At 44.2% G+C, this 12998-nt stretch overlaps 1 protein-coding gene across 4 annotated transcripts in view; it reads left to right on the plus strand.

Moving 5' to 3' along the window:
- The first annotated feature begins 6825 nt into the window (after positions 1–6825).
- The window catches only part of LOC310861822 (nuclear receptor coactivator 3-like), an 83302-nt gene continuing 77129 nt past the window's right edge, over positions 6826–12998 (plus strand). For 2 of the 4 annotated variants that reach the window (XM_083769471.1, XM_083769474.1), the window contains exon 1: positions 6826–6912. The gene's annotated coding sequence lies outside the window, so the exon portion shown is untranslated. Of the gene's footprint in view, positions 6913–11170; positions 11279–12998 lie in introns of those variants that run through there. The other 2 variants (XM_083769472.1, XM_083769473.1) reach the window with 2 other exon arrangements.

The following is a 12998-nucleotide window of genomic DNA, read 5'->3' on the forward strand; positions in this document are numbered from 1 at the left end:
GCTTCCTCTCTCATTTGCAATTGCACCGTGTGGGTCACAAGTCACAACTGTGTGTGTGTGTGTGTGTGTGTGTGTGTGTGTGTGTGTGTGTGTGTGTGTGTGTGTGTGTGTGTGTGTGTGTGTGTGTGTGTGTGTGCGTGTGCATGCACTGTTAGCTGCTCTTCTACTCTCCTCTTCCTATACCTGTTTGGAATATTAAATAGTTTGTTCCTCTCTCCCACTCTCCCATTTTCCTTCTACAGTCCTCTAGACATAAATGTTCCACGTCAACACTGTACAACAATTGGTACGCATCCTCTGTGACTGTTCTCTGTGTTCAGTGGTCATTTAAAAGGACTGAATGTGGTCAGTGAGTCCATTATCCACTTAAAACCTATAATACTCAGTGGACCGGGGTCCCCCAGGGCTCCATAACAGGCCCGCTAGTATTTCCCTTCACACCAGTGGTTCTCAAACTTTTTTGTGCCACTATATTACTGCTATATGTATTTGACTGCAGACTGACATCTGAAAAGGTATTGTGGCCAGGGAGCCCCAGAAGAGGAGATTTATGTAAAAGAAACAAATCTAAATTATTCAACATCTTTCAAAAATCGTACAAAATGTACAAACTCGCAGCGTGGCAGGACGTGACGCACTGTTCGCTTGTACGTAGATCTGCTGTTCTTCTACACCAAATCTCTTGTAGATCTGCTATTTCCGCTGAACGCTCACCCCTCAGAATAGTGACGCTATAGTAGGTTTCATGTGGTTAGTTTAGCCTAGTGCAAAATGGGGAAGTAAAATATAGATACTGTACAAAATCACATATCTGCTCCTCCCACATGTGCTGTACAGCATGTGTGTTTGTGTGGCTTTTGCCTGTCTCACTATCTCTCTATTTCTTTCTCTTTCCATGCTCTCTCTCTCTCTCTCTCTCTCTCTCTCTCTCTCTCTCTCTCTCTCTCTCTCTCTCTCTCTCTCTCTTGATAGAAACTGCTCACTTTCACCCGAAGGCTGTAAAAATCCCAAAATGTTGTCCCTTGAGGTCAATAAATATTGTGATTTACACCATTGTGGTACTGCAACAGTGTGACACGAGCAGAATGAGATTCCAACCATTTTCTCCAGTTACGAATAACGGCCAAATGAAAGTATCAAAGACTCTTCAACACAGTATCCCATACAGTCTTAGCCTGGCTAATAACATGCAGTCTATAATAATATACATAGTAATAAATAGCAGAGTCACAGTTATTGCAGTGGTGGCAGTAAAGTGAACATTGTAAAATACTGTACAATTTTGAAAAATAGCAGTAAAGAAATCCTAAACGGCAATATACAAAATAATAAACTCTGACCGATCGACTGCGTGTAGCCAATGTAGCCAATGTAGGCCCATATATGGGCATATGATATGGGGCGGGACCATATGGCCATAAAAGGGGCAAGGACAGATACAGAGAACTCTAATTCTCTATATTTGGGCATAAGGGACAGACACGTACAACGGGTATACACTGACAATGGGTACAACAGGTTGCGCACGATTGCATTCTCAATTTGCATCCTCCCAACTTGGGTATAGTTAAAAACCAAAAGACTGCATTGGGATCACTTTGATATCTGATCTGTGATCATCACAATTATAAAGTCTGTCGGTTGGAAACCTCATATGTCCAAAACCTTAACCTTTCAGGATTCAAATTCCAAAACAGAAAAAGTAGCAGATCTACAAGCTTGAAAATTATCCTGCTGGAATTCTGCCTTTTCATTTCCTGTCAAGTTTCTTGACCTGATTGATTGAGAGTCAAAGGTCAGGCAGGGCGGGGGGAATTAAAAATAAAAAACATAGGGGGTTGGGGTTGGAATTATGGCCAATGTGATTTGTCTGATTTGTCTATGATTGTACATAGATCTGCTCATTTCGGTGTGCAGCACCAAAAAGCAACTTGCTGTAGGGTTTATAAAAATGCTTTATGTCCTATATGTCCTCACAAGTACAGTAATACAGCGTGTGTGTGTGTGTGTGTGTGTGTGTGTGTGTGTGTGTGTGTGTGTGTGTGTGTGTGTGCGTGTGTGCGTGCACATTTTTGTGTCTGTTGTATCTGTCTCCGTGTTGCCTGCCTGGTATCACCATGGTGATGGATCTGGTGCCATCTCTCTCTCTCTGTCTAGTATACAGTACGTATGTTGGCAGGAGTGTGGGTTCTGCGTTGACGTGCCCCAGTCCATATAGGCCACCATGCCACACCCAGCCTGCCAGCTCGCATATGGAGCCCACATATGGACTTCATCTATTAGAGATAGGTGGTCTCCGTGTGCCAGGGTCCCCCGCCAGTTCCTTAAGCCTGCATCGCAGAATAATCCTCTTCTGCACTTATACATTTTTGCTGAATAGATTCTGCTATAGCGCTGCAGCAGTTAATTTAAATATATTTAATTGTTCATAAAATATAATTGATAATGATAATAGATAATATAATATAATATAATATAATAATAAAAAATACAAAAAAGTCTACAAGCTCACAGCTTTGTTTGGGGCTTAAGTGGTGAGATTAATTGATGTAGTGTCAATTATAAATAAATACATTTTCACGTTGATTCGTAGATAAAAAGATTTTTTTGATTGGCCCAAAAACCACCCTTCTGAATTATTAGATTAATGGAAAAAGTAATCAATAGAAGATAATCGATAGTTGCAAAATGGTAAATGGTGTACTGTATATGTATGGCACCTTTATCCAAAGCGCTTTACATAGATTGTGCATTACATTCACACATTCATACACTCATTCATACACCATTGGCAGAGGTAAGGCTTCAGAGTCTTGCTCAAGGACACTTTGACACTTATTTGGCCTATTCATAGTCCAGTTTTTGGTAAAGAGGTGACCACCGATAACTACAACATGCGTTGGTCACTGCAGTGGTCACTGCTCTGGGGAAGCCTGGGATCAAACTGGGAACCTTGCAATTCCCTTCCGGTCACTCTACCCCTGAGCCACTGACACCCATAGTTGCAGTCCTATCTTCCCTCAAAAAGGCTGCAATAGGAAAATAAATGCTTGACAGATGGTCTGTTTGCCATTATCTTTTATTCCACGGCATGGACCTGGGTCAACTTGACTCAACTCAACACTACTAGCTTGCAGTGCAGACAGGACCCCCACCCCCTCAATATAGCTGCTCATCATAGTGACCTTAACAACCACCTGTGTCGGAGAGTACTAAACAATTCCAAAGTTAAAGCTAATGCTGTATGCAAATGATCGCTAATTATGCTGTAGGCCAGTCTAAAGAATACGTCTGATAACATTTGGCTGAGAAATAGGCTGTGAATGGTAGAATGGTCTCTGAACGTAACCTCAGTAAACTATGCCTAAACGGTTAAACCTAGCCTTATTCCTAATCTTAACCTCAGTAAAATGGTTCCAAAACCTAACTCTAGTATTCCTAAACATAACCTCAGTCAAACTAAAGGTGCCTAAAGGTGCACACTGCTGTGTTTTCAGACCCAAATATCGGAGTGTATTTCAGAGCTGCTGTTTTTCCCACCGCCTTTCTGAAAAACGGGACGCAGCACTGTCCTCCTGGTACCACAGCACCTCAAACACCCTAAAGGCTCCAGACATCCCTAAACAAACTGGTCAGGCTACCACTTGTCAGGGTAATAGCTCGCACGACTCCAGTTGCTTTTAAACACTCTGAGCATCTTTACCGGGTGTGCGGTCGGTTAAGTAACTTTACAGAAATGTTGCTGCTCACAAGGAGCTTGCGGGCGGCTGCAATCTGAAACCGGCCCCTATAAAAGAGTAAAAGCCCCACTCTACTTTTGAGGGGCCTATATACAGCGTTTTATCCTAACTCGTGTCACATTTGCCATTGACAATGAAAGGAGAATTTACATCATAATATGATGTAAATTCTCCTTTCATTGTCAATGGCAAATTATGTGTCTGAGCAAATCGGCTAATCGGTTTTGTATATAATTCTCGTTAACATTGTGTCGGTATAACATGACCGAGAAGTGGTATAGTGTGGGGCATTGTAATGCCTTATCTCAGTGATGTGAGACAAATGAATACATGAGGAATATATTCATTGTTTTATTGGATGATGTACGATGATAAGAGCGCCCCTTATTTCACACGGGTGTGATTTTTATTCTATATGTACAGTACACGTTTTCCCTTTCAGTCAGGGGATATTAATAAAATCTGGGAATACATTTCTTACCAAGAATTTTCTTCACCAAAGGTGTCTACTAACATATCCCACATTGGTTTATATTCAACCACCCTAGGGGAATTTCATTATGCTTTAAGTAGCATGTGATGTGTCAAACTAGGGGGTTTTATCATTCTGAATCCATTCCAAGCATTAGTGTTGCACGAAAAACACTCCTTGGGCTAAAAATGGCCATAGCCGTCATCACAAATGTGATGAAGTCAGCACATTTGGGCATATTTGGGCAAGTGGCTATGGCCATACTAGGGGTCTATGGCCAAACTAGGGTTTTTTTCATGATTCTGAATCCATTCCTAGCATTAGTTTTGCACGAAGAACACTCCTTGGGCTTAAAAAGGCCATAGCCGTCATCACAAATGTGATGAGGTCAGCACATTTGGGCACATATAGGGCACATTTGGGTGTCTTTAGCCCAAGGAGTGTTTTTCGTGCAAAACTAATGCTTGGAATGGATTCAGAATGATGAAAACCCCCTAGTTTGACACGTCACATGCTATTTAAAGCATAATGAAATTTAGAACATTTTGCCGCATATATTGGCTGTTGATGGTACCCCAACTTTCAGCAGCTTCAAAAATTCCCCTAGGGTGGTTGAATATATAAACCAATGTGGAATATGTTAGTAGACACCTTTACAAACACATTGGTGAAGAAAATTCTTGATAAGAAATGCATTCCCAGATTTGACATTATACTGATAATATTCCCTGACTATAACCGTGTATTTAATTATTTTTCTATATATATTATTTTTTGCATAGATGTGAATATTTGTATGTCTTTCGATGAATTGAAAATGGATGACCCTGATGTAAACAAGTCTTTTTTTCTGGTTTTATCCTCGTTTTTGTGTTGACCTGTACCTGCCTTGTACCCATTCTGCAATCTGTTAATAAAATGTTCAATCAATCAATCAATCAATCAAACTGTTTAATGTCAAGGACCGCCAGATTTTTGCAGATTTGTGCTGCTGCTGAATAAAAACACTTGGAGCATTCTAAAGTCAGTTGCGAGCCACCTTGACTTTTGATGATTTTGCTGTTTGCATTTTGGCTCAGCACCAAAGATGCAGGATTTGCATTACTTTTGACTTTGAAGGACCGCCAGATACACATGTATTTATCTGTGGATCCAGATTTCACAAGATTTGCGTTGTAATTAGCTTTTTATTTTTATTTTTAGATAGACTAGCAGATCTACAAGCTCTCCGTCTACCAAGCAATCTTCCTTCGTACTCTCACCTATGGTCAGTGTGGATCGTGACCGAAAGAATAAGGTTGCAGATACAAGCGACCAAAATTAGTTTTCTCAGACGGGTGGCTGGCATCTCCCTTAGAGATAGGGTGAGAACTTCAGTCACACGAGAGAGACTCGGAGTAGAACTGCTGCTCTGAGTTCTTCCCTTGGAAAGGAGCCAGCTTAGGTGGTTCGGGTATCTATAGTAAGGATGCCTCTCGAAGACCAAGGACCAGATGGGGGTGTTACATCTCCAAACTGGCCTTGGAACACCTCAGGATCCCCCAGGACTCGGAGGAAGTTACTAATGTTGCTCTGGAGAGGGAAGTCTGGAGCTCTCTGCTGGAACTATTGCCCGCCGACTCCGGATAAGCGGTTGAAGATGGATGGAGATCTACAAGCTCACATGTGTCACATCCCAATGCTTTTGTGAGCTTGTACATAACCAGAAAACCAGCTTGTAGATAACTGGCTAACCAGTGTAACCACTAGACTAGGCTACTGTACTGGCCACTTACTATTATTCAAGTTATACTATTGTAATCTACAAGAAACTACTTTATACCCTCACATCATGCCAAAACCAAATCTATTTTATTAGATAAAATACACATCAGTTCAGGCTACTAAAGTATTCCAGAAAAAATAGAAATTGTAAATGTTAGCGCAGAGAGAAATTATAGGCTTCTTTGTTCTTGTTTGAATGAACTGAACATAAATTGCCTACTGTAGGGGCCCTACAGTAGGGCATCATTGAACATATATTTGAAATATATAAAGTTACATAACTTAAGAAATAGATTCGTCATTCGTGCATATATTTGAAGATACAATAGGCCTACAGGACAGATAATACAAGCCTTGTCGTCATCTTGGAATCGGATCAACACATGATTCATTATCACATGAGAAAATACTATCTACCTGAGACAGCCGAGTTTGTGCTTCCCATGTGTTAAAACTTAAATGCGTCATCTCTACACAAAATTGCTTGCAGTGACGTGAGAGACAGACACTCTCTAAACAGCCTGCAGGATCCTGCAAACAAGGCGGTGTTTGCGTTTTCAAATCTCCCCCAGGTTAACTAAAAATAAACACCGCGGTGGCATCTCTCTGCTTTAATGTCATCGCATGACAGCCGTCTGCAGGCTGGCTGCTAGACAGTGGAGTGCACACATGAGCCCCTCCCTCTGGTGGCGGCACGGCGTAGTCTTTAATTGTAGTCCATGTCCGGGTGGGCAGGCGGTGGCCGTGGAGGCGGCGCTCGGCGCGCGTTCACTACATTACCCGGCAACCCTCCCGCCGCCGCTACAACTACAAGCTTGGCTTCTTGCGCTTCGGGAGTCTATCCCATTTAAACAAACAGTGCTGAAGATGGCGGAGAGTTAATAGTGAAAAGAATAAATTACTGATCCCCGGCAGAGAGGTACGCCTGTTCGGTAGGTAAGTTCATACCGCTGTTGTTTCGCTCTTTCTTTTTGTTTATTAACCTGCTCTATTTCGTTAATGCTCGCATTTAGTTTGCATTTTGCGGTTCTGCAATTTAAACCCTCGGGTCGCCGCTAGCGAGTAGTAGTAGTATGTACGGGCAAACGCGCAGACTTCGTCTCTTAACGACAGTGCGTGCAAACATACTACATGCAATGTTGTTGGCATCGGGTACGGGGACAGTGGCACCGTGTGCATGCCATGCTCATTGGCATGATGTGACAGCGAAGATTTCAGTTGGCTGCTGTAGTGATGACTGTCCATGTCTGTCGGAGAAGTACATGACGGAACGTAGTCTGTAATGTTACATGGTTTGGTTTCTATCGTGGTTGGTTGTTGTTGCCGATGAAATGAATACACGTTGGGCTCGTTTTGAACTTTATTTGCAAGGCAAGCTAATATGAACACGGGCATGGGCTTGTTAAGATCATAGAAAGGAAAGTGTTTCGAATGGACAGTGGACACACACACACAGTCACACACGTCACACACACGACATCGGGAACTTTGGGGGGAACAGACACACGCACAGTCGCACATGGACATACCCTAACACAGATGATCATGATGCGTACATGACAGATATGCATGTAACCACTCAAATTGTGTCTGTTTCGTTCGCTCGCCGTCTCTGCAGAAGTGCTACACATGATAAGTGTCACAGTGGGTGACTCCGAGTCCGTACCATAGACTGTACTAGCGCACGCACGCACACACACATACACACGCGCGCGCGCAGCTGAGCCTGGCGCACTGGATACATTGTCGCAAAACTGTAACGGGGAGATTATTGTTTAGTAGATTTGTTGGGTGCAAAGAACACGTTCAGTCGCGGTCGGACAGTGAGTGTGTGTTGTGCTGCCACGTTTTAAATTACCCTTTGACATGTTTAAAAGTTGCCGTTTTTTTGTTTACAAATATAGCCCCGGCTGCCCCGCTGCATTTAGGAAAAAGCGCAAGCTATTATCATGTTGTGCCCTGTGCTATCGCCGATGCAGAGACTCTCTGTCTGTCAAGCTGCGGTCCCGAATGCTGATAGATAAGCCACGACCTCTGCAACTACAATGGAGTGTAGTAGTGCAGGCAATGCTGGTTGGTTGTACAGTAGTCAAGTCAGTGAGTGCATTAAAGAGACATCATGCCTAGGAAACGTGTGTGTGTGTGTGTGTGTGTGTGTGTGTGTGTGTGTGTGTGTGTGTGTGTGTGTAATGTAGAGGTAATAAACTACTAATTTCTTTAAATGTCCCCACACCGTTTAATACTCCCTTCATAGTGATGCTGCTATCCAGGGGTTTATTAATGTGTGTCTCAGTACTGTGTATAGGCTATACCTACAGTAGGGAATTGTTGCAAACAGACATTTCAAAGAGCTGACTATAGAGAGGTGGTGTGTGTCACTGTGTGGTGGTATGATGGCCTGGTCGGAGGCTGAGATGATTATAAAAGAGGTGTTTAAATTTAGCACCGTGTTGGCGGCTTTGTTCCCGGATGACCCGGGCCGTCTGTTGCCCGAGTGGAGGGGTGTGGCGGAGAGGAGCCTGCGTCTTGTTCCATAGCACCCTCCTGACAGATTTACAGTCAACTCTGTGTCCCAAACCCTCAATTAAACACACAACTCACACAGGCACGCGCGTAAAACCACCCCCTCTCTCGACCGGTCCCCTCCACCGCCTCCTCCTCCCTTCTCCCACCATGCCTGTTGACGGAGAGAGGGCTGCTGAATCGAAGGGGGGCCATGGGAGGCGATACGTGGACAGGCTGCTGCCGGCCCAGGCCTGAAAGCAGCACCACCCCGGCCGCGATGGGTGGCGGGATGAATGGCTGGACGAGGGCGACGGTGACAGTGATGCATGGTGTTTGTTGAACGGAGAAGGCAAATAGAGGGGAGGAGGAGGAGGAGGAGGGGGGCGGCTGGGTGGTGACTGGGTCAGCCACTGGGGGTACATATGTAAGGGGGCGGCCGGGTGGTGGGGGTTGAGTTTGGGATTCCGTCGAGGGGAGGAGGAGCTCAGGTGGAGCCCAGGAATTCTACCTGCATTATGGGCGCTTTTGTCTTTGTCTCCTTCCTGCTCTTTTGTTGTTTCTCATTGTTAGTCGTCTTCGCTGCAGCTCATTCAGTTCCGACGGGTCTTCTTCTTCTCCCCCTCTTGCTTTTCCTGTTGGTTTTGTCCCAACAGGAAGTTTTGGGCTCTTAATAGGCCACATCCTTTGGCTCTCTCTCTCTCTCTCTCTCTCTCTCTCTCTGTATCTTTTTCTTTCTGTGGTGTTGCCGTGTTTGTGTACCCCCCCCCCCCCCCCCCCCCCCCCCACACACACACACACACACACACACACACACACACACACACACACACACACACACACACACACACACACACACACACACACACACACACACACACACAGCTGCACTATGGTGAGCTGAACTGTTGTGCTGTTGTTGTTGAGGCTCCACTCCCGTGTGTCAGTACATGTTAAATAGGAATGAATCTTCTGCAGCTCTCATTGATTTGGCTCTGAGACAGAGAGAGAGAGAGAGAGAGAGAGAGAGAGAGAGGCCTAGAGCAAGAGATAGAGGGAGAGTATTTTTTTTATTCCGTTATTCTACACTTGTCTAGGCTGAGGCATCTCCAAAGCAGAGGTGTCTGCAGGTGTTTATTTCATCTTCTTTTTTTGTCACTGTTGGATCATGCACAGTTTGCACACATAATGTGTCCAAGTCAGTTGGATCCCAAATGATCTGTTTAGCTTAAAACGAAGTCCACACCCACAACACCAGAGGGAGTGCAACAAACCATGTACAACCCAGATTCGGCACAAACAAGGGACTAAATTCTTTTCGCTCCTATGCCACCAAAATGTGGAACGCCCCACCAACAGTCATTAAGACATGTGAATCCCTTGACTCCTTCAAAACCGCTCTCAAAGGGCACCTACGGATGGCTGCAATTCGAAACTGGCCTCTGTAAAATCTGAATCCCCCACCCCCCCCCCATTTCCCCTCACTGTATAATGTATCTTTTCCCTTTTTTGCTTCCTATATGATGAATTCCTGTTCTGTTCTTTAGCTACATAGAAATGTCTATCTGTATGTCTCTAAATGTTTGTATGTCTCTAAATGTTTTGATGAATTGAACAATGTGGACCCTGTTGTAAACAAGTGTAATGCTTAATTGGGTCGTCCACTCACAGTTAACAGTCTTTGTATTGAGTTTGTGCTTAAAATGTACTGTAAATTCTACAAACTGTTAATAAATATTTCAATCAATCAATCAATCAATCAGGTTGTTGTTACTGAAATGATAATTTGAGTGAACTTTTGAACCACTTAAAAACCATACCGGGACTCTGCTAGATCCTCTAGTATTTGTATCAGTACGTTTTAACAGCGGGCGATATAGCCAGACGAATTTTCCGGAAGACAAGTGCATTATTTGTCTATGGGACCCGGCGACTACCGGCGAACAGGCGATGGTCGAAAAGTAGGTGGAGCAACGCCACCGACTAGACTCAAATTGTCGGGCGATACTGGCCGATTGTTGTTAAAACGTACAGTATGTCCCTATACATCAATCTCTTTGGTAAAAGTTGCTGATCTACAAGCTCAAGCAGAACTTGTAGATCAGCTAGATAGAATAGGGTCACTAGGTTTTAAGTGGTTAAAACTTTCAAAAAACATCAGCATTGGTAATGAATTTTATATGGACGGATTTAGGCTTCTTCATTTGTTAGGCTTGACTCCCAAATTAGCTTCATTTAATAGTTTTGCTGAACCACAAATCTGACCCATATACGAGGAAAAGCTCCTTGCGTATACTATCAGGGTGTTAAAGGCTGAACTCATGTTCAATGCCAACGTGTAGCACCTTCAACCATTGTATTTCTGATGATCACAGATTGGAGTAGCTTCCTACATTTTCCATCATATAAAACTGTCAGTTTGACATGTCAATATATGATATTTCCGTTTTACAGTAGGGGTGTTCGTTACACTTTTGACACGCACGCACACACATGTTTGTGTGTGTGCGTTCGTGCGTGCGTGCGTGTCAGGACCATGTGTTGCTCTCAATGCTTTTGTGTGTGTGTGTGTGTGTGTGTGTGTGTGTGCGTGCAGCCAGGAAGTTGAGTCAGTTTCATAAGTCAGGACTGCGCAGCAGCAGCAACAGAATTGAAGAAGAACGAAGCGCTGAATGTTGTCACCCTGCCAGCAGTTTGTCATTAGCATAAATACCCAATGCCCTTGTGCTGCAGCTCCTACAGAAAAGCAATCTAACGGCCAAATATGTCAGGCACTGTAGCGGAGCAAACGCATCACTGGGTGAGTATTCTTATTAACCAGTGAGTGAACATTTCCAAAATCGCCCGGACTGTTTCCTGTCCTGTTGACTTTTCAATGCACTGGTGCACACAATTCTTTTTATTATTTATATTCTGATATATTTGGAAATCTGCCATCAGGGAACTCGGCAGCATGTAACATTTCTCATAGGAGGTAATTTATTGTTTTTGGAAATAGAAGCCCATTAAACGGAGTTCAAGTATAGACACGGATGATAAACTTTATCAATTTTGTAACTCTTGTAACCAAATGGACTCTCAGAGTTAAATGAAGACTGACCGTTTGGGGGGTGAGTGGTGGGGAATCGAACGACTGGCTGGACAGTCTGTTCTGGAACTCTCTCGTCTTTTTATTCACAGAACGCCTCGGTGAAGCTACTGTCCTTTGCTTCCTGATTTTCTTTTCTTTTTTTCAGAGAGCTTTACTCTGTGAGCGGAATGTCAAGTGTGCCTGTCTCTCTCTCTCTCTCTCTCTCTCTCTTTGTTGTTTTGTTACTTGTTGTTCTTTCTCACTCGTCCATCCTTTTTATCATCCTCTTGTTTAGTCTGCCTCAGCCTCCATCGCCTCCCGCGTCTCTCCTTTTCATTACTCATAATTAATTTGAGACTTAATCCTCACTAAGTCAAAATCTTAGCACTCCGGCTAAATAAGTTAAGTCTGCACTTAAGTAACAGAGGTGAGCGGATTTGGACATACTTAGAGTTACGCTCGCTCGCTCGCTCGCTCGCATGCATGCGTGTGACTTTGTCTGTGCCCATGCATGCCCGTCTGTATTTGCAGTGTCTTTTCAGGTCACCTAGTACGGTGTGGTATTTGTTTAGTTTTTTGTTCTTTTTGCAAGTGAGTTAATTCATTTAGTTACTCATCCCTTTTATTTAATTAAATGATTATTAAATCATAAAGGCTGGACGAAAAAAACAAATGGTCTCGTGTCACCAGTTTTTCTTTTGTTGCGACTTGCGAATACAGATTAATGCGTAAGTGAGAGAGATGGACAGACAGATAGACAGACGGGGAGGGGAGGGGGGGGGGGGGAGCGGTGGATGGATAGATCAGTAGTAGGAGGAGGAGGCAGAGGGAGGAGAAGAGAGTCATTTTATTAACGTGGCGTCTCCCGCTAAAATTCAGGGAGTGCTGTTGCATCCAGCTGTTACTGGTTGCACGAGGCTTGGTTGCCATGGCAACACAGCCCTGCGCGCCTGCTCAAGGTCGTTCATCCAGCTCTGAACTGAGCAGTGCACTACACGCACACACGCTCACACTCTCACAGTGCATACGGATGGAGAGAGGGAGGGAGAGAGAGGATGGGGGGGAGAGAGAGAGAGAGAGGGAGAAGGAGAGGGAGAAGGAGAGAGAGAGAGAGAGGAGAGGGAGAGGGAGAGGGAGGGAGAGGGAGGGAGAGGGAGGGAGAGGGAGGGAGAGGGAGGGAGAGGGAGAGAGAGAGAGAGAGAGAGAGAGAGAGAGAGAGAGAGAGAGAGAGAGAGAGAGAGAGAGAGAGAGAGAGAGAGAGAGAGAGAGAGAGAGAGAGAGAGAGAGAGAGAGAGAGAGAGAGAGACTTAGACTTCAAAGTGAACAATCAAAGGCACTTCGGTGAGGTTGGTTTTGGTGAACAAACGCCAGCCCCCCTCCCTCCCCTCCTCAGCAAAGAAACAAACAAAATAGAACCCCTGGCCTTGGGGGTTGTAGGTTCTTCTGCCAG

Source organism: Protomyctophum parallelum (genome assembly GCF_964188405.1).
Source record: "Protomyctophum parallelum genome assembly, chromosome: 7".
NCBI classification, from domain to species: domain Eukaryota; kingdom Metazoa; phylum Chordata; class Actinopteri; order Myctophiformes; family Myctophidae; genus Protomyctophum; species Protomyctophum parallelum.